This window comes from Marmota marmota, unplaced genomic scaffold, assembly GCF_001458135.2.
Source record: "Marmota marmota marmota unplaced genomic scaffold, marMar, whole genome shotgun sequence".
Lineage (NCBI taxonomy): Eukaryota > Metazoa > Chordata > Mammalia > Rodentia > Sciuridae > Marmota > Marmota marmota.
This window is the reverse complement of record NW_026006935.1, coordinates 81,205-101,561: the sequence shown is the minus strand read 5'-3', so window position 1 is coordinate 101,561 and position 20,357 is coordinate 81,205. Positions and strand designations below refer to the sequence as shown.

The 20,357-nt window shown below is 37.5% G+C and overlaps 1 pseudogene; it reads left to right on the top strand.

The window, feature by feature from the left end:
• The first annotated feature begins 2,085 nt into the window (after positions 1 to 2,085).
• LOC107133641 lies at positions 2,086 to 3,950 on the top strand (annotated as a pseudogene).
• The last annotated feature ends 16,407 nt before the right edge of the window (positions 3,951 to 20,357 follow it).

Sequence of the window (20,357 nt, the reverse complement as noted above, 5' to 3'; positions counted from 1 at the left end):
ATGTGGAAATATATTTTAATATGGAAGGTTAAAAGAAAAAGAAATGTTTCTAGATGAGATAATCTTTGTGTGGTAAAGTAAAAAGTTGTAAAATGTCTAAGTAAGTTACAAAAGGCTTTAAAAGGTTAAATTGAAGGCAGTTAAGATGCCTTCATGATGGAGGAAAGATTGCATCATTTGAAGCCTAGTTAATCTTAAAAGCATTACTTAAAAAAAAACCATGAAAATGGGAAGGTAATAGGATAAAACATATTTGGATATAAAAGATTAAAAATTTGAAGTGAAAAACTTTGAAGACAAAAGTATAGGAAGGTGGAAAAAAAGATAGAAAAGATGTAGGAAGGTAGAGAAGATGTAGGAAGACAAAAATTTTAAACCCACAAAATAGGAAACAACAACAACAACAACAAAAAACTAGGAGGAAAAAAGCAACTAAGGGTGAATGCACAAACCTTAGGGAAAAAAAAAACACTAGAAGATAGAAATAAGACAGAAAATGGTTGAAAATGTCAAGTAAAGGTATTTCAGATAGAAAATGCAAAAGGCTAAGACAACTATTAGATACAGACATTCAAGACAGAAAAAGGTAGGAGAAGTTTAAAGTCAAATATTGGATAAAATAGAAGAACAAGGAGATTATTAGTATTTTTTTTTTCAAAAAGCCCATCAACTTTAATTTCTGGTGGTGCAGAAATTAGAAGTCTCAGATGAGGGTGTTAAAATTTACAGACAAGAGCCAATTTAGAAAACATTAAACTAGAAGGAAATTGGTTTAAAACCACATCAAAAAATTAAAAGGACTAAAATAATTCTAAAAACTAAGGCAGAATGCTTTTGAAATACTTAAATTTAAAAGGATCTTTAAGGGGTATATATCCCCCAAAGATAACTTAAAATAACCCTTTTTACCCTAAACTTTTTAAATTTGGATTCATCAGGACTCAGTGCTGCAGAAAGGCATATGTGTCCAAAAAATGTACATAAGCCTAAGGTACTTTGGAAAGATATTCTAACAGGACAATGGAAGGGTCCTGACCCAGTGATTGCCTGGAGTCGGGGTTCTGTTTGTGTGTTTCCACAGGGAGAACAGCAGCTGATTTGGATTCTAGAGAGACTAACCAAAGCAATTTCTACAGACCAAAAAGAAGATGATTTGACTCAAATCCATAACAGCTGATATCCAGAGCTCCAGCTTGGCTATTCTTACATCTGCAACAGTGATTAACCAGGGTGCTTTTTTCAATATCTATTTTATTATTGCATTTTCCCACATCATAAAGTTCTATTTTATTTTTTGAGCTCATACAAACCTAGGTTAATGTTTTTCTGATCAGTTTTATTTTTTGACTATGGAGTTTTTAAACATTGCAACGGAAATTTCACCTGTGTAAAGCTACAAGGCCTTTACTATTGTCTTATGTGTTGTATGTTATGTGTGCACACTTGTGTTTTGTGTTGTATGTCTGTATGTGCATATGTCCATATATCATATAGGAGGAGCACTCATGAAAAAATGGATCCAAGTTTTTTTATTTTTATTTATTTTTTTTTAATTCACGTGATTTAAATGGTCTAATTTAAATTAGGTAAACAGCTGTTAAGGATTGTTTTTAAATGAGGCTAACAGATCTGTTTGTTTACTTTCANGTGGATCCTGCTGGGAATAGGGCGTATCCTGCTGCCTCAGGTGCCCGCTCCTTGAGTTCCCGTTGAGTTCTCGCGGGATTCAGAGAGTTTTTTGGTATGCAGAGCCCCGTGGAGGGTGTGGATTTTCCCAGAACATGCGTGTAAAGTGTTGTTGGATTTTCCCAGAACATGCGTGTAGAGTGCCAGAGGATTTTCCCCAGAATGTGCATGTAGAGTGCCGGTGAGAGTTCGGGAATAAAGAATTGCTGTTTGAATCTACAAGGCTGTGAGTGGCTCGTGATTTTGTGCCCAGCCAGACTGCGGCAGTAGAGGCCACAGAGGCAGCTGCTGGGCCCAGGTCCATGAGTCTGCCTGCTCTCTGTGGATGCTAAATGGCCTTGGCACAAATGGCGGTGGCGGAGGAGCAGTTGATGGGCTGGTCCAGAGCGAGCACCCAGGATGAGGCTACTGCAGGGTGCTCCTGGTGTGTCAGCAGCCACAGCGATGTCACTGCTGCTGCTGCACAGGGCCCAGGCAGATGAGCAGGAACACAGATTCCCAGCAGAGGCTCCATCCAGATGGTCTATACCTTGGGCTACTTCTGACCCTAAAGTCTCAAGTTTCCCAATCGAATGGCTGTCCCTGGAACAATCTCTTGCATTCTTGCATTTGGTCTAAAGTTGATAGGCGGTTTAATTGCATTTTCACATAAAAGCATGGATGTTAAGACTCTAGGAGTGGCTTTCACTTAGTACGGATGGTTTTCACAAAGGTGGACTGGCGCAAGGCAGGAAAGTCAGTTTCAAGATAAAGAAGAAGTTGTTTTATAGATGAATACTGTTGGGCCCTTCCAAAATCACCACGAAACATATAAGTACTTTTAACTTCTAATTTGTGTGGGGTCAAAAAAAAGTAACTCTGGGACAAGCACTTCAAGGAGTTGATTTGGAGTTTAGTGGTCTGGATATTAAATTTAAAGATGATGTGATGCCAACCACTTACTGTGAAAATGATTTTGATAAAGAAAAGAGAGATGCCTTTGTTTATGCTATCAAAAATCACTACTGGTACCAGATGTACATAGATGACTTACCAATGTGGGGTATTTTTGGTGAAGCAGATGGAAATGGAGAAGATTGTTATCTTTGGACCTACAAACAGCTTGAAATAGGTTTTAGTGGAAATCGAATTGTTGAAGGAAAGGTGAAACTGGTTCCCAATACCAAAATACAGATGTCATATTCAGTAAAATGGAAAAAGTCAGATGTAAAATTTGAAGATCGATTTCACAAATATCTTGATCTGTCCTTTTTTCAACAGAGTATTCACTGGTTTTCAGTTTTAACTCCTTCTTGGTAGACTTAGTTTCAATGATTTTAATGCACACTTAAGGAAAGATTATGCCCAGTACAGTAAAGAAGAAGAAATGGATGACATGGATAGAGACTTAGGAGTTGAATATGGATGGAAGCAGGTGCATGTAGTTGTATTTAGACCATCAAGTCACCCGCCAATATTTTCCTGTCTCATTGGTTCTGGATGTCAGATATTTGCTGTGTCTCTCATTGTTATTATTGTTTCACTGATAGAAGGTTTATATATTTTTCTATGCTGCTACATCTCCAGGGTATGGTTATTTTGGAGGAAGTCTCTATGCTAGACAAGGAGAGAGGAGATGGATAAAACAGATGTTCACTGGGGCATTCGTTATCCCAGCAGTGGTGTGTTGCAGGCCTTCTTCATCAATTTTATAGCCACTTCCTACCATGCTTCAAGAGCTATTCCTTTTGGAACAATGGTGGCTGCTTTTGCATCTGTTTTTTGGTTATTCTTCATCTAAATCTTATTGGTATAACACTTGGCTAAAATTTGTCAGGTCAGCCCAACTTCCTTCATTTGTCAATGCTGTACCTTGTCCTATACCAGAGAAAAAATATTTTTTGGAGCCTGCAGTTATTGTTTGCCTGGGAGGAATTTTACCTTTTAGCTCTATCTTTATTGAAATGTATTTCATCTTCACGTCTTTCTGGGCATATGAGGTCTATTATGTCTATGGCTTCATGATGCTGGTGCTGGTCAACTTTGCATTGTGACCATCAGTGTTGCATTGTGTGCACATACTTCTTGTTAAATGCAGAGGATTATACATGGTAATGGACAAGTTTTCTCTCTTCTGAATGAACTTCAATCTATGTTTACATGTATTCCTTTTACTAATATTTTTTGAAATGAATATGTATTGCTTATTTCAAACATCATTTTATTTTGGATATATGGTGGTTTATAGCACAGCCTTGGTGATAATGTGTGGAGCAATTACATAATGGGAACAAGGGCCTTAGTCCAAAAAAATCTATACTAATGTGAAAATTGACTAGAGATGCAAGAAAACCTGGAACTTTGGATCAATTTCTCTTTCATAGGGGTGGAATTTGCACAGCAAAAAATCACAAGAAGAGATCTGGGGTTAATACTGGGTACTGTGTGGGTCTCTTTCATGGATGGCTTAAAAGAACATCTATTTCCGGTGATCCTATGTTTCTACTGACTGCTTTTTCCACCTGTTCACAGCAAATGCTTGGATTTTATGCAGTAGGCATTACTACAGTACATGGCTAATCTTCCCCAAAACAGCTCATGAAAGATGAAATAGACCAGCTCTCTTCAGTGAAGAGGAAGATAATTTATTTAACACATTTGTTCCAATAAAATAAACAGAGGGAAACTTGGATGCTAAAATTACATGAGTAGAAATCTTCCTGGCACTTAGTGTTTCTCCGTTGTTGAAAAATGACATTCCAGAAAGATTACTTTTTTCCTCTTATTTTTACTGTCTTCGTTGACCTATTGTGAGACATTTTTATATATTGAATCTGGGTTCTTTTTGAACTGTTATAGGTTTTTTCCCCTCCAATTCAACTGCATCCATACTTAAAGAGAGAATTAAAAATATTAACTTCTGCATTTAATATATCTACTGTCATCTTAGTGGGACCAACTTCCCATTTATTCATCTTAAAATTGTCCAGTTACATCTTAATTCTAAGAAAAGAAGATACAGTCTGAAGATAGAGGTGTACTCTCTACAATGTAATTTACTGTACAGTTAGAAGTCAAGTGTTAAATGGAGAAGATAATTTGTTTTTATTAAACATTTTGAGATTTAGATAAGCTACATTTTAATTGAACAGCTAAAGTGATTATCTTCCCCCAACCCAGGTTAGTCTTATACCTTTTTGAGTTTGAATGAAGGCTTTACATAAGATATTAAAAGCAAGGGAAGTGGGTAATAAATGTATATAACATTAAGTAATGTAATGTAGGTATAGATTCCCACATGCATTTGGATGTACAGAGGGACTATGGAGTTTTTTTTTTTTCTGATGATGATTGGTGTAGACATGTGTGAATTTAGGTGGCTTTTTACATCTTGCCTACCATTGCATGAAACATTGGGGTTTCCTCAAAATGTGTGTGTCATACTTCTTTTGGAAGTGGGGTTGTTTTCTTCTGTTTCTTGTCTGAAACTCCTACAGGAGCTAAAATTGTAATTCAGAAACATTTAATTTTGTTGATACTGACTGGGACACATAAGTAATATCTAAAGCACTACTGCTTTAGAATATTCAAATAAAATTTCCTGATTTTATATATATTTGGGCGGGGATGTGGCTCAAGCGGTAGTGTGCTCGCCTGGCATGTGGGGGGTGCTGGGTTCGATCCTCAGCACCACAAAAAATAAAATAAAGATGTTGTGTCCACCGAAAACTAAAAAATAAATATTAAAAAATTCTCTCTCACTCATATATATGTATATATATATATATATATATATATATAAACTTTCCAAGAGTCATAGGAGAAAGTATGCAGGATGATGAAGGTGTTTGATGTAATGAAAGAGAATTTTCTTTCGTTTTTTAAAATTCTCTATTAATTCTTCTTTGTTCTATTTATTTCCCTTCTCAGAAATTGTCCAGCAGTTACCCATTGAATAAATTTTTGTTTTTCAGACATTTTCATACCATTGGGAAATGTTATGATAATAATATACAGAGACGTTGCTTTAATGTATCCAAATGTTTTTAAATACATGTATATAATTTTTAATTATGTACTTATTTTCAGCTTGTGCAATTTTTGGAATAATGATAGCATAAGGTTATTGCCTACTTTGTAAACATAGAAAAGAGAAAATTTGGTCATCAAATGACCTTTAAAGGAACTTTGGGGCCTATTCCAATTGATGAAGCTCTATTTGAATTGTACCAAATTTATGAGACAATGAAAATTCTACTTTTTGTGAGAATTTTTGACTAGAACTAGATTGGAGAGAAAAGTAAGAATAGTGTTTAAAGTCCCATGATTTTCCAGAAGGATAATAATAAATTTATGTTATGTAAGATACTAAATTACAATGCATTAAAAGTCCCAGCAGCCTCTTAAACTACCATAGTTCTATGCCAAGATAAGATTCAGTCATACCAGATGTCATTTAAAGCACTGTAAAACCAGTGTCCACTGATGACACTTGAGCCTGACTGATTTTGCATACGGAGTAAACTTTGTATAAATATTAAATTGACAACTGTCAGCTCCACATATTCAGAGTTAGTGTTACACAAATTGTCAACCCACAGTCAGGTTGCAGAGGGGATGGATATACTCTGGGGAACCCATATTATCATTGTCCCCCACATATTTTTTAAGGAAGGGAGCTGACAGAATCAAGGGCACAATAAGGAGAACTGCAGATATTATGGGTCCTCTCTGAGGACTGTGCTGTTTGAGGACAATTGGACATCTGTCTTTATGATTCCCCTTTTCTTAGTACAAATTTCCCTTTTCCTAGCACCAGAGAATGGCTTTACCAGTCAGGACAAAAATTAATAAGAAATTTTTATTCAGAACACAAAGCCTTTACCTGAGGAATTAAGGATATGGTATTATTTCCAGGAAACAGGGCTTTTCTAGACTTTCTTGAAATTTTGAGAGCTGTGAATTCCACCCCATGGGGGAGCAGGAAACACAAAGAACAGAGCTTCCCTTATCCAAAAAGAACTGAGGCAAGTCATTTAATCCCATAAGTCACAAGTTCATGCAGCTCTTGCTATGCCTGCCTCTGCCTCACCTGTCTGACCTACTTGACATGGTGCCAGATCAAGTCTTTCAGATTAAGCCACTTGTTTAGTCTTTTTTTAGGATTATGATTTAGGCCAACTGCAGGAATTGAGGTGCCTCTGGCTAGTTTGTTGCTCCCTCAATGGCTCATGCTGATTCTCACCCACCAGAGACTTTCAAAGTCATGGGCAAAAGTAGCTAGTTCTTGTTGAAAATTATAAACATGTTCACGGTCAGTGCCCACTGCAGAACCTCACCCTGAGCTTGCAGCTCTACTTTATACTCAGTTGGATTAGCTCAACACTTTTCTTGAGAAAGCTCCAAATACCCACTTTCTGCCTCATCTGCTTTCACCAACGTTTATCAGCAACATCTTACTATACAGCATCCATTTTACCTTTTTTCCCCCCTTCTTCTGGTGAAGATTCTACCTCAACCTCATGGAGTAGCTATTTAGGTATCCAAAAAGTATTATTTAACTACATGCATCCTTCATAACAAAGTTCTGTTGCAACAGCATCATTTCTGTGGCCAAAGAGTTTTGAGTCTGTTAACTCAACTACTACTTATTAGTTAATATTAATGGTGGTTCAAGATGACAGTGATAAAAATGTGGAATATTTAAGAGGTGGCGCTTACCAAGCCATATACAAAATTGGAAAGTACACTAGACTGTCCAATTTGAAGGGCTCTTTCCTGTAAGAGTGGCTATTTGTAAAGCTGATTTACAGTGTGGCAAAGAAGAAAATAGCATGGTATACATCCCTAGAGATGCTGCAAGAATTGCAAGGAATGCAAGTTCTCAAGCACCACATACCATAAATTCTTACAAGATAAAGTGTATAGTAGAGGAAGCAGTGGTTTATTTTCTTTATACTCTTTCCATCCTGCCAGAATTCTAAAATTAAAATAGGAGAGAGTGAACAGGAGCCACTACTCTGAAATCAGAGTGGACAGCACCAAACTGCAGATCTGTGACTGGTTCTAACTCCACATGAGCAGGTGTGACCTTGGACAAGGATGAACTACAGTATTCTCAGTTGCTTCTGTTGTTTATTTTTTGAGAGACAACAAATATCTTCTCTGCTAATGTGAAGATAACATGAAATAATAGTCTTCATATGTCACAAAATTAGGTAATATTTCATATACACAAAACTTGTGTATATGAAAGATTACATAATTTGACATGTGATAAATAATGAATACAGATAAATTAAATACACTGGTTGTATATTTCTAGGTACTAGATATGCATGGGGGCAGATTTATTACTAAAATTCCAGTGTTCTTACTTTCCCATTCTACGTGGGTTTCCTTTCACTTTGATTTATTTACTTGTATCTTAATATATCGATTTCAAGGGCTAAGTCTACTGACCAATAGGCAAAACTTTTTCAGATGAATAGAATACTTTCTTTTTATGCATTCATAGAATAAATCAAGAGTTTGTGCCCTCTTGTTTTCTTAATCTTTTTGGACTACAAATGCCAAGTCACAGATACTTTGTCTAGGATTTTCAGTGGGTCCTCAAGTATAGTTTATTAACTAACCATTAGCTATCTAATTGTTGGCTAACTAATAAGGGAGTAAAGAGTAGTTTCAGTATTACGAAGGCTCTCAGTTAGATTTCTATTCTATTTTTCTTTAAATCACAAGATTCTACTAGCTTTTTAAAGTTTACTTCATGTGATATTCTGCAAGCTAAGTTTTTGTAAGAGAAAGAAATTAAGAAGAATTATACTTGATACAGAATCTATAAATCATAGCAAATTAACATATTTAAGGAAACCAGGTAAGATATTTGAAATGTTATTTAAATTATTATAATTTACCTCTTTATTAAAAAGCAATTATATGATTCAGATTCAAAGTTTGGTTTCTCAAAGAAATATGAAACCTGAATTGGAAAGTGACAAGACATCTCTCCTCAGGCGGCTGTGGTCTGTCTCTGTGCTCAACCTTTGTAGTCTGGCCACACTGTTTGCAAACTCTCCTCTCAAACTCCAACTTCTGGAGCAGGGCAGTGAGCTGCGCTGCATCCTCTTTCCCGCTGGCTATCTCTGAGCGGCTGCGGGTAGCGAGGCTTAGGCGGCCAACACAGGCAGCAAGTGGCGCTGGGCACTGAGCGCACAGCAAATGGGGGCTCTCCTCTCTCCCTCTGGAGGCGGCTGTGAGCCCGAGCCCGAGCCCGAGCTCGAGCCCGAGCCTGAGCCCCAGCTCCTCCCCAAGCAAAGTAACTCTTCACTAAGGAGCAGCCTCCGCCAAGGGAGGAGACCCATGGCTGAGGCCAGCCAGTGGCGCGGAAAACGGAAAACGCTTTTGGCCCAGAGGAGCTTGGTTTCTGTGAAGAAGCAAAGAGTGTTGGCGGGCGGCTGTGGAGGCTCCGCCCTGAGCCTGGGAGGCCCAGCTCCCTACTCCGTGGGTATTCCACAGCCACCCCCTGCAGCTCTTTGCACAGCTGCTTGAAAAGTCTCCCAAACTCCACATGGATTCAGCAGCTGAGGCACTGCCTGCTGTTGTGGCGCTCTTGCCCCTCTCCCTTTAACCTCTTTTGGGGTCGCCCCAAGGCCAGTTCTCTGCAGCTGAGTGTCCCTGGTGGCTTGCGGGTGGGTTGGGCGTCCGGAGCCCGGACGAATGACCCCAGCCCCGGGATTGTGCGACATGGCTACGTGCCTGGGCGGGGAGCAAGGATTTGGGGAAAACTTTAGTAGCCCTCTGAGGTGAGGTGGTCACAGGGTAGAGGAAGAGATGTCCCGGAGTTTGTGCCAGGTGGGACGCAGGGCACTGAGCTGGGCGCCTCTTGGCACAGGTAACTTTGGTCTTTGCGACCCAATATTCTTCCCTGAGGCTCTCTTGGGGCCAGAAATATTCTTAAAAATTGGCAATAGGACTATCCACTACCCAAGGCTAATACCAATTCTCCCACCCAATCCATATGTTCAACAATGATGGTCGATTACATATCTTATAGCCTTAAATATGTAGCCATGCAGCCTAATTTCATATAGAGGAAGTGTGTTGGTTCCTGCTAATATTTTTAAGGGCATATTTTTGAAGTTTACTCTAGGTGTTATTAAAGAGAGTGAATCATACTAAATTTGGATCTGTGCTGTTCCCATTTCTCTTATTTGCTCTTCATGAAGGTCAGGAAGAGGAATGTTAGAAGGTCAAGAACAGGAAACATCAAGGTAGTTTACAGATTATCCTTACAGACAAAAGAAAGAGCACAGGGATTGTGTGTGTGTATGTGTATGTTTGATCTCTTAATTTTTGTTTTGACTTTTGTATTGGGATCAGCCTTTGCCTTTGTCCAAACAGATTTATTTCTTATTCTGTCAATATAAAAATTTCCCTCTGTGTATTCCTTTCAGACTCTCCCCTTTGATTATATGTATCTGGTCTGTGTTCTTTTATCAAATGATGTTTCTCTACCTAATAAGGTTGTAATTGATTTTGAATCTGACTTGTTTTTTCATCAGAATTCATGCTGTTTGTCATAGTTACTGAAAAATAGTATAAGACATATCAATTTATTATATATCTTTAAATGGTATTTAATAACAAAATGAATAATACATCAGTCAGGCTACTTTTTATTTCAGCTGAAGTGAAAAGCAAACTTCCATACCTATGAAATAATCTTTTAATGTCACAGAACGTCTATTTGTTATGCTTTCCTGTTTGTAAATGAAAGAGAGACTTTCTGTTTCATTTTGTAAATGGGAATGGAAAACTAGAATACTACATTGGCTGATTATTTTGAGATAAGTGAAATAAATTACATTTAACTACACTTTGGAAAACTTATTTAAAATTATTTGAATGTATACAGTGTGAATTCTGAGGTATACAGTTCACAAACTTGATACTTCATCTTAGTGCCAATGTGTTATGAAAACATTCTTAAAGAATATGGGTACACATAGAAATTTTATAAGTTTTGTGAAGATTTTGTTTTGAGAGGTGTGTTTATTTTCCTTTTAGATTCTTGTGGTAATTCTTTTGATTTGCAGTTAATATTTTGGTAATAAAAACTGAATTACATAATTAAAACTTGGTTCTCTAAGGTTTTGCAGATTGTTGAGGCCCCTGAAATTCACCCGGCCTGGGATGTAAGGCTCCTATTGATTCTCCACTTGACTCTGGTTGAACATTTTGGTGTTCTTCTTTGTGTGATGATACTCCATACAAATTCCAAGTGGCTTATTTTGCAACTTACACTTGTTTTAGGAGCAAATTAAGTATCCTAATGAAATAGTTTGTGTTTCTGTTTGAATTGTTGAGTTCTGTTAATAAAAATGAAGTGGGTAGTGCTGAGTAAATTCTTCTTCAGGTGTCATTCTAGCAATTTTAATAAGAGAAATTCAGAAAGAAAGCCAAATAATATAGTGTATAGTTGAGTTATTGCTTGCATTTATTTTGTTGGGAAAACTGAAAACTGATTGTATCTTAACAGTGATAGTGTTTCATTGTCCCAAGTTCTAGGTTTGACAGAAACTACAGGCATTGAAGGAATGGATCCAAACTTTGTATATATATTATTGGGAAGACTATGGAAAATAGGTCATTATTTTCCTATATAGTTGGAGAAACTGAAATGGAAAATAAAGGAATTATATGGTCTGTTCTTCTTTATTCCAGTCTATCCTCTACTTAAAAAAAATTAGCTGTAAATGGACACAATATCTTTACTTTTCATTTATGTATTTTTATATGGTGCTGAGGATTGAATCCAGTGCCTCATGCATGCTAGGCGAGTGCTGTAACCACTGAGCCACAACCCCAGCCCTATCCTCTGCTTTTTAATGAGAGAATAATCGATCTTCTTTCAGATTGGGGTCTATTTATATAAAACCTTCCAAACGAATCCTATTCCTTAACCAGCCGCTCAGGCTGATTCCTGAACCCTGTACAAGGCAGCAGCTGACCAGCCACAGAAATCCTCCTAATCCTAGCTGGACAGTGAGTGACCCAGCAGCTGCTTAGGCAGTTTTCTTGTCACAGCTTCTTGTAGTGATTTGCCTTGGGTCATCCAGCAAATTCAAAAGGAGAGAGGAAGCCTTTCTAGGGTCCTCACTACCACCCAGGAGGTGATGGCTGACTGCTTTATGGCAATTGGGTTCCTGCACTGCAAGTTGACCTAGGGTTTTACTATTTGTAATTTGATCATGGACCAACAGCAGCAGCAGCACCTGTGAATTTGTGATGATTTGTGATCAGAACCAATGGTCAGGATTTGTACTGTAGTAAAAATCCTTGGGTGATTTTTTTGGACATTTAATTTCCAGAAATAGTGCTCTAGGAAAAAGCGAGCTGAAAAAGATGGCCACATACACTTTATTGTAGAATTGTAAGACTGTTGTGAAAGATAAATTATGACATGAAACAAATGTCCCTGGATTGATAGTTCTCATCAATGTTTACTTTATTATAATTTCATATTTCAGACACATCAGAACAATATCACATAGGCTTTTTTAAAAGAATCCTCAGACAATATGAAGTAAATATTTTCATAATGAAAGAATAATAAGTCTAAGTAGTTTGAGTTCTGAGTGTTTTGTGTAAGAATGTTTAGAGGTAACATACTATCTAAGGAACCAAATGGGCTATATGCAAATCATTTTTAATTAGCAAAATTTTATTTTGGTACAGGAAATAGCATTGCCTTTTGACATTTTTAAGTCTCTTGCTTTATAATTCTTTTTTCTTCCAAGTATAATCTAAGATCTTTTTAACAAGGAATTGATTTATAGGAGAGTCAAATTTAATGAAAGGGAGCTAGTAGGTAGGATGCATTAAATATCACTAGTATTATTTTTATTATCTTTTATGTTCATATTTAAGAACAGGAATTCTTGTCAGTTTTCTCAAGAGAAAAATTATGATGCAATAGACAGTGTACACGATTCATGTCAAAACACAATTTTGCTTGCATTTTATAGCTTTCTTTACCATTCTTTTAGAAAATGAATTTTCCCAGAAGACCTAATTGTCTTCCTATTGATGAGCCTGTAAGTGCTTTTTGTTATCCATGTACTATTCTAAATGTGTCTACTTGTTCTAGCTGTTTCAACAGTGAGGTCTCTGATTAAATCACAATTGGTATATTTGTTTTTGCCATTCACTAGTGATTCAGGAAAATACTGGCAGAATGACATGGTTATTTCAGGGACTACTAAAAGGCAAGAAATGTAAATTAATGTTAACCCATAATACTTGGTCATATTTTGAAATAAGATGGATTTGGGTGTAATAGATGGCTGCATTCTCTGAATTTTTATTCTATAAATGAACATCTACTTTCCTTGCACAAAATTCAAAGGACATAGATTTTAGATTCATAAATAGTCAACATGACCCCTGTATTTACTTAATTCTAATACTCATGTTTGAAGAAAGAGGTCTCCTTGAAGACAGATCACTAAAAGGGGGAGAGCTAGTAATGGAAAAATTCTGAAAGTCACTTTCATACATCCCCAAGAGTTATAATGTTCTGACTTGCTACTTTTCTAGTTTTACTCCAAATTCTAGAGCTTGTCTTTTTCATTGCCTCTACTTTTATTCCTGTCAGCAATAAATAGGGTTATTTGTTCTTGTTAAAGAGGACAGTTTTTCCCAAAGTGATTGCAGAAACAGTGATAGGAACTACCCTTTATGGAACTACCCTGCCAGCCCTTATGATCAATGCTTTACATGTTTTCAACTCCTTACAATAAAACTTTCAGATCAGAATCATCTCCGTTGTAGAAAAGGCTGAGAGGGGGAAGTAACAGCTTGCTCTAAGTGGCTGTGTGAGGATGGGTCAAGTCAAGCTTGCATACACACATACATTCATGTGTACTGAAAGCAATGTTTTAGAGACTCCAAAAACTCAGGCTCTTTAGAGAGTCAAGATGGTTATAGAAGCTCTCACCCTGCAAAATCTAGGTTTAAATCCATTTATGAAATGTGAAGGTACCTACTGGTTGCAAGTGAAAAGGCCCTGAAGTTTACTGTGATTGAATGCAGCAGATCAGCTCTCTAGCTGTTGAATCAGGGACTCAGATTGAAGGGAAGTCCTGTGCAGGTTGGCTGGTCCAGCATTCTGGGTTTAGATCTAGATCCCCACCCAGCTTGTATGTGTACTGATAGGCAACTGTGGATCCTCATACCATCAGTTCTTCACTGGTGGGGAAGTGGCTTCTGGAAAGGAAACTGCAGAGTGTGATTGGGATGAAATTAAATGAGGCTTGAGCAGAAAAAGAATCAGGGAACACTTGTGTGTGTTTATAATCCTTCTGAAAGCAAGAAAGGAAGTGGGAAAGAGACACCAGGAGAACCCAGTGGCCTAAACCTTAGTTTCTAAGTGAGAAAGAAGAAGCCAGGAAAGAACCAATTCATGCCTGGCAAGTTTTTATGCCTTACAGATCAAATGATTATAATTTAGGGAGCTTTTACTTTTTGGTTTTTCTAAGTCCTGCTTTAAAAGCATGAATTTTACTATTTTCATTATTTTATTCTCCTTGCCTCAATGATAAATAAGGCCAACATTAAAAATTAATCATGACTTCATTTGACATAATTTGCTGTGTCATATATCCTGGAAAAACTGGAGCTCAAAATCTAGATTTTTAATATATGGGTCAGTTTTATTACAACCTATAGGTCATTTTGTAAACCCCCAAGTCCAAGCTCTGTGACCAGGGGTGGGGTGGGGTGAGGGAGCCAGACAGCTAGGGGACTAGGGAACCACCAGAGCCCAGGGGGCACCCTCAGCGCTGGAGCTCAGCCAGGATGGCACAGGGAAGTTCCCGGAGGTGGAGGTGGTGGCTCCAGGGAACTGGCCAGACCTCACACAGCCCAGGCACTCTGGGTCCCCTCCGTGGCCCCTCATCAAGCATGCCCACTGGGCCCTTTTCTGCCACCAGGACCACCCCTGGGAAGGGAGCGCTCACAAAGAGAAGCAAGGCCATGGGGGTGGGGTCCTTAGGGGCCAGGAGGCCTGAGAGGCTCCAAGGGACTTAGCACCTTGGCCCATGAAGGGCTCAGGGCCAGAGGGATCCCCTTCTCATTACTCAGGCCGCCAGTGGCAAGGACTCACTCTCTTTGCCATCCTCCTTCCCCAATACTAATCCCTCCTCCTGACAGTCGTCCCAGTCCTATTTTTATATTTTTGAAAGTGAATTCTGATGGCATCATGGAAGACAGATTGAATGGAAAGGCCTGTTGTCAGGAAGATCAGGGGCTCTGAAATCACGAAGGGGAGAAGTGAACACATCGTAAGTGAAGGAGGCAGCAGTGAGAAGAGAAAGGAGAAGAAAGGTGTGAGGACTCTTTGAGAGGGCATCATTAACATGTAATATTTGGCTGTGGGGTACAAAGGAGGGAGAGGAGCCAGAGATGAAGCTGCTTCTAGCCTGGCTGATGGAGTGGGTGCTGATTCACTTGTCTGAGAATAAAACTTGAGATCTGGTCTTAGCTAGGGGTGGTAGTGATCAACTGAGTTTGAGGGTTTACAAAGTGGTCTAGGAAGCAGATATTTAGAATTAGAAATGTAGAATTGTGATGCACCATAGAACTAGGGATTTATCCTCTCTGTAGAGTTTGTAGCTGAAGCTATGAGAATAGATGAGATTATCCAAGAAGAGAGCTAAGAAAAGAACAAAGGACCAAAGACAGAAACCTGGGGAAGACCAACATTTAAAGGGAAGAACAACTAAAAAAAAATAAGAGATTGAGTTACACGTGTAGGGATAAGCAAAAATGAAATTACTGTTTTGGGGTTGGGAAAGCAGGTCAGTGGTAGCCGACTTGCCTAGCATTCACAAGGCCCTCCACTGATACCCAGGACTGCCAAAAACAATGATGATAAAACAAAATGGTGTTGTGGCAGATAGAAGGAGAAGAACAGTGAATGTGAAAGCCATCATTTTAAAAGCTGCAAAAAATTACACACTCTTGTGGCAGGAGAAGAAGCAATGGTAGGATGTACTTGGTGACTATGGAGAGAAAGAGCAGTGTAGAAAGGAGGTAGGGGAATCTGGAAGAACCAGATTGCCGTGAGATCTGAGAAAGGTATGAGAATAAAGGAGAGGATACATTTCATAGTCAAACTCCAGTATTGCCTCAAATGCATGGATCATTGTAAAAAAAAAAAAAAACTGTTTTAGTCTAATTACTTGGCTGACTGTTTTTGCCTTTCTTTTCTGCCTTGCAGATAAAGATCTATTTTTTTAATAATACAGAGGATTGAAGCCAGGGCCTTCTACCACTGAGTTATACCATCAACCCACGGAAAACTCTAATTCATTTCAGTATTTGGAATCCTGTTTCCTTTTCCAACAAATAAAGGCATCAAATTTCAAGTTGTGAAAAATTTTTACATCCTAACTGTGGTAATGTCAGGATAGACTGACTATATTTAAGGATACTAATCTTTCTCTCCTTTCCCCCCCACCCCAGGAAATAATTTTCCCATCTCAAATCATTAATCAACAGGAGTCATTGATAATGGTGAGGAAATGCTCTGTTACTTCTGTCTCATGTAGAAAATATCTAAAGGGCTTATTTCCAGAGAGCTCTTATGAAGAATGCCATTTGGATAGTAAAATTTAATTAAAAGGCAACTTGGCTATTGTAGCCCTTTTCTCTATTTAGCAAGAATAAACCTTTCATTTTTAGAGTCTACTAATTATAATTTGTAAGCATTTTTTTAAAGTTAATTTGTTGATCCATTTTCCATTTTAATTCTGCTATGTTTACTGATTATACTGATATGAATGAATAGGTTCTAGAGAGATAGCAAATGAAATCTCTATGTGTAAGTCTATTAATTATTTATTGTCATCATCATCATCATCATCATTTAGTATTAGGTTTTGAATCCCGATGCACTTGTCACTGAGCCACACCACCAGTATTTTAATGTTTTACTTTGAGACAAAATATAGCTCTATGTTAAAGTACTGCTTGCCTGGCAAGCATGAGGCCCTGGGTTCAATCCCCAATACCACAGAAAGAAAATCTAGTGATAAGTCTCCCATTGAATTTTTTCAAAATTGTGTGTGTGTGTGTGTGTGTGTGTGTATAATTATACATAATGTATATATGTATACTTATTCACACATATATACATATTTACAAATATATATGTATATATTTAGTATATATGTATACTTATACACAAATATACATATTTACAAATATATATGTATACTTATACACACATATACATATTTCCAAATATATATATATATATATATATACACACACACATGTGTATGTGTTGTGTATACATATATGGATATAAATACATAGGAACAAATTTTCTTTTTTCTCAATAGAAAATGGTGGTTTTCTAAGGAATCTCCTTAAGACTTTCCAGAGAGGTTTCACTAATTTGCAGTCCCACCAGTAATGTAGGAGTGAACCTTTTTCTCCATATCCTCACCATCATTTACTGTTCTTTATATTTTTTATAATTGTCATTCTGAATAGAGTCAGATAAAATCTCAGTGTAGTTCTAACTTGCATTTCTCTAATTGCTAGAGATGTTGAAAAAATTTCCCTCTAGTTTTTGACCATTGGTATGCCTTCTGTGGGTTATTTCGGGTTCTTTTGTTGTTAAGTTTTTTTGAGTTCTTTGTATATCTTGGAGATTAATATCGAAGGCTATATTTGATTAAAAATTTTATTTCTGGAAGTTCATTCTCAGGCACCATGTCAGGAGCTGGGTGTGGTGGCATACACCTATAATCCCAATAACTCAGGAGGCTGATCAAAAGTTCAAGGCTAGCCTTACAATTTAGCAAGACACCCGGTAGCTTAGTGAGACCCTCTTTCAAAATTTAAAAAATAAAAAGGAGAAGTGTCTCTTCAGGTCTTTGGCCCATTTATTGATCAGGTTATTTGCTTTTTTTGGTGTTTTGCTTTTTGAGTTTTTGATATAACCTAGAGATTAGTGCTCTATCTGATGGGTAGGGGTGAAGATTTGCTCCCAAGATGTAGGCTCTCTATTCACCTCACAGATTATTTCTTTTGCTGAGAAGAAACTTTTTAGTTTGAGTCCATCCCATTTATTGATTCTTGATTTTAATTCTTGTGCCACAGGAGTCTTATTAAGGAAGTTGGGGCCTAATCCAGATGATAGAGATTAGGGCCTACTTTTTCTTCTATTAGATGCAGGGAGTCTGGTTATATTCCTAGGTACTTGATCCATTTTGAGTTGAGTTTTGTGCATGGTGAGAGATAGGGGTTTAATTTCATTTTGTTGCATATGGGTTTCCAGGTTTCCCAACACCATTTGTTGAAGAGGCTATCTTTTCTCCAATGCATGTTCTTGGCACCTTGGACTAATATAAGATAATTGTAGCTTTGGGGGTTAGTCTTTTTGTCCTCCATTCTGTACCATTGGTCTACCAGTCTGTTTTGGTGTCAATACCATGCTGATTTTGTTATTATTGCTCTGTAGTATAGTTTAATGTCCGGTATAGTGATGCTACCTGCTTCACTCTTCCTGCTAAGGATTGATTTAGCTATCCTCAGTCTCTTATTTTTCCAAATGATGTACAATCAATCAACAAATACATGAAAAAATGTTCATCATCACTAGCAATTAGAGAAATGCAAATCAAAATCACTCTAAGATTTCATCTCACTCACTGTCAGAATGGCAACTATTATGCATGCAAACAACAATGTGTGTTGGTGCGGATGTGGGGGAAAAGGTACACTCATATATTTCTGGTGAGACTTCAAATTGGTGCAGGCACTATGGAAAGCAGTATGGAGATTTCTTGGGAAGTTGGGAATGGAACCACCATTTGACCCAGATATCTCTCTCCTCGGTCTATACTCAAAGGACTTAAAAACAGCATACTACAGGAACATAGCTACATCGACATTTATAGCATCACAATTCACAATAGCTAAATTGTTGAACCAAACTAGATGCCTTTCAACAGGTGAATGGAGAAAAAATGTGGCAAAAATTCAAAATGGAATATTACTCAGCAATAAAAGGGAATAAAATCATGGCATTTTCAGGTAAATGGATGAAGTTAGAGAAGATAATGCTAAGGGAAGTTAGCCAATACCAAAAAAACAAATGCCAAATGTTTTCTTTGATATAAGGTGGCTTATTTGTAGTGGGATAGGGAGTGGGAGCATGGGAGGAATAGAGAAACTCTAGATAGGGCAGAAGGGTTGGAATTGAAGGGAGGGGGCATGGGGTTATTAATGATGGTGTAATGTGATGATCATTATTATCCAAAGTACAGGTATAAGACATGAATTGGTGTGAATATACTATGTATACAACCAGAAGTATGAAAAATTGTGCTCTATTTGTGTAATAAGAATTATAATGCATTCTGCTGTCATATATAAATAAAAAAAAATAAAAAAAAATAAAAGGACTAAGGATATATCCCAGTGATAAAGCACCCCAGAGTTCAATCCCCAGTAGTGGGGAAAAGAAAGAAAAAATATCAAAAGAAGAACATATTAATTTCATATGTATCTATCATCATTTCTTAAACTATAAAGAAATAGGAAGTAGGTACAAGAAATTAAGTTAAATAATAAAAGAAGAAACAACATGTAAAAAGTTTAAACTAGATGTTCCCAATCCTAAAGAAGCTCCCGCTGTAACCTGGATCATTCAACTGATCATTCATTGAGCACTTGTTTTATGCACTGAGCCAAATATTTCATATATCTTCATATTTAGTTTCTCCAACAATCCTACAAAGTAAGCACTCTTATGACCGTAATTTACTGATGAAGAACTGAGGCAGGGTGGAATTCAGGTTCAAGGTGATCCAACTTGGCATTATAGACATTTAACACACTGTGTCCTACCACTGGGCCCAAACATTGCTTGTATCAAAAATTTTGCAGAAGGACACATAAGATCAGAAAAAAATGGTGGATAGTCCTTTATTTATCCTAGAGAAGAAAAAGTGTCAGTGGATAATTCAGTTTTGTCTGTGTGTTTTGTCTTCACTGAGTAAAGGAAGGGTAAATTAAGATAAAAATGAGGGATTTAAGCTGGTAAACTGAAAATTTCTGAACCATTCAGATGAGTTATTGAGGAGGCCTGAAGAAAGCTTTCATATTACAAAATAAGAGACTAAATTTATGCCCTTCTAGTGGGTTTATTACATTGTTACACTTGTGTTGTTGTTGTTTGTTTGGGGGGTATTTCTTTTTCTTTCTTTCTTTTTTTTTGATACTGGGGATTGTACTCAAGGGCCCTCATCCCCAGCCCTATTTAGTATTTTATTTAGTCACATGGTCTCACTGAGATGCTTAGCACCTCACCACTGCTGAGGCTAGCTTTGAACTCAACATCCTCCTGTCTCAGCCTCCCAAGCTGCTGGGATTACAGGCATGCACCATTGCACCTGTATGGTTACTCCTTATTTTCCTTTTGCTTAGAAGCTAGAGGGTAGATTGACTTTCCCTTCCACACAATATTAGTTGGTTTAAATGAACTACTTTGCTTTAACTTCAGATAATATCAGTTCAGTTTGTTTTCCAAATTAGCAAAACATAGAGTATGCATCCTCCCCTCCATTCCCATCCCTTTCCTTCCCTCCATCCCTTTCCTTCCTCCCTCCCTC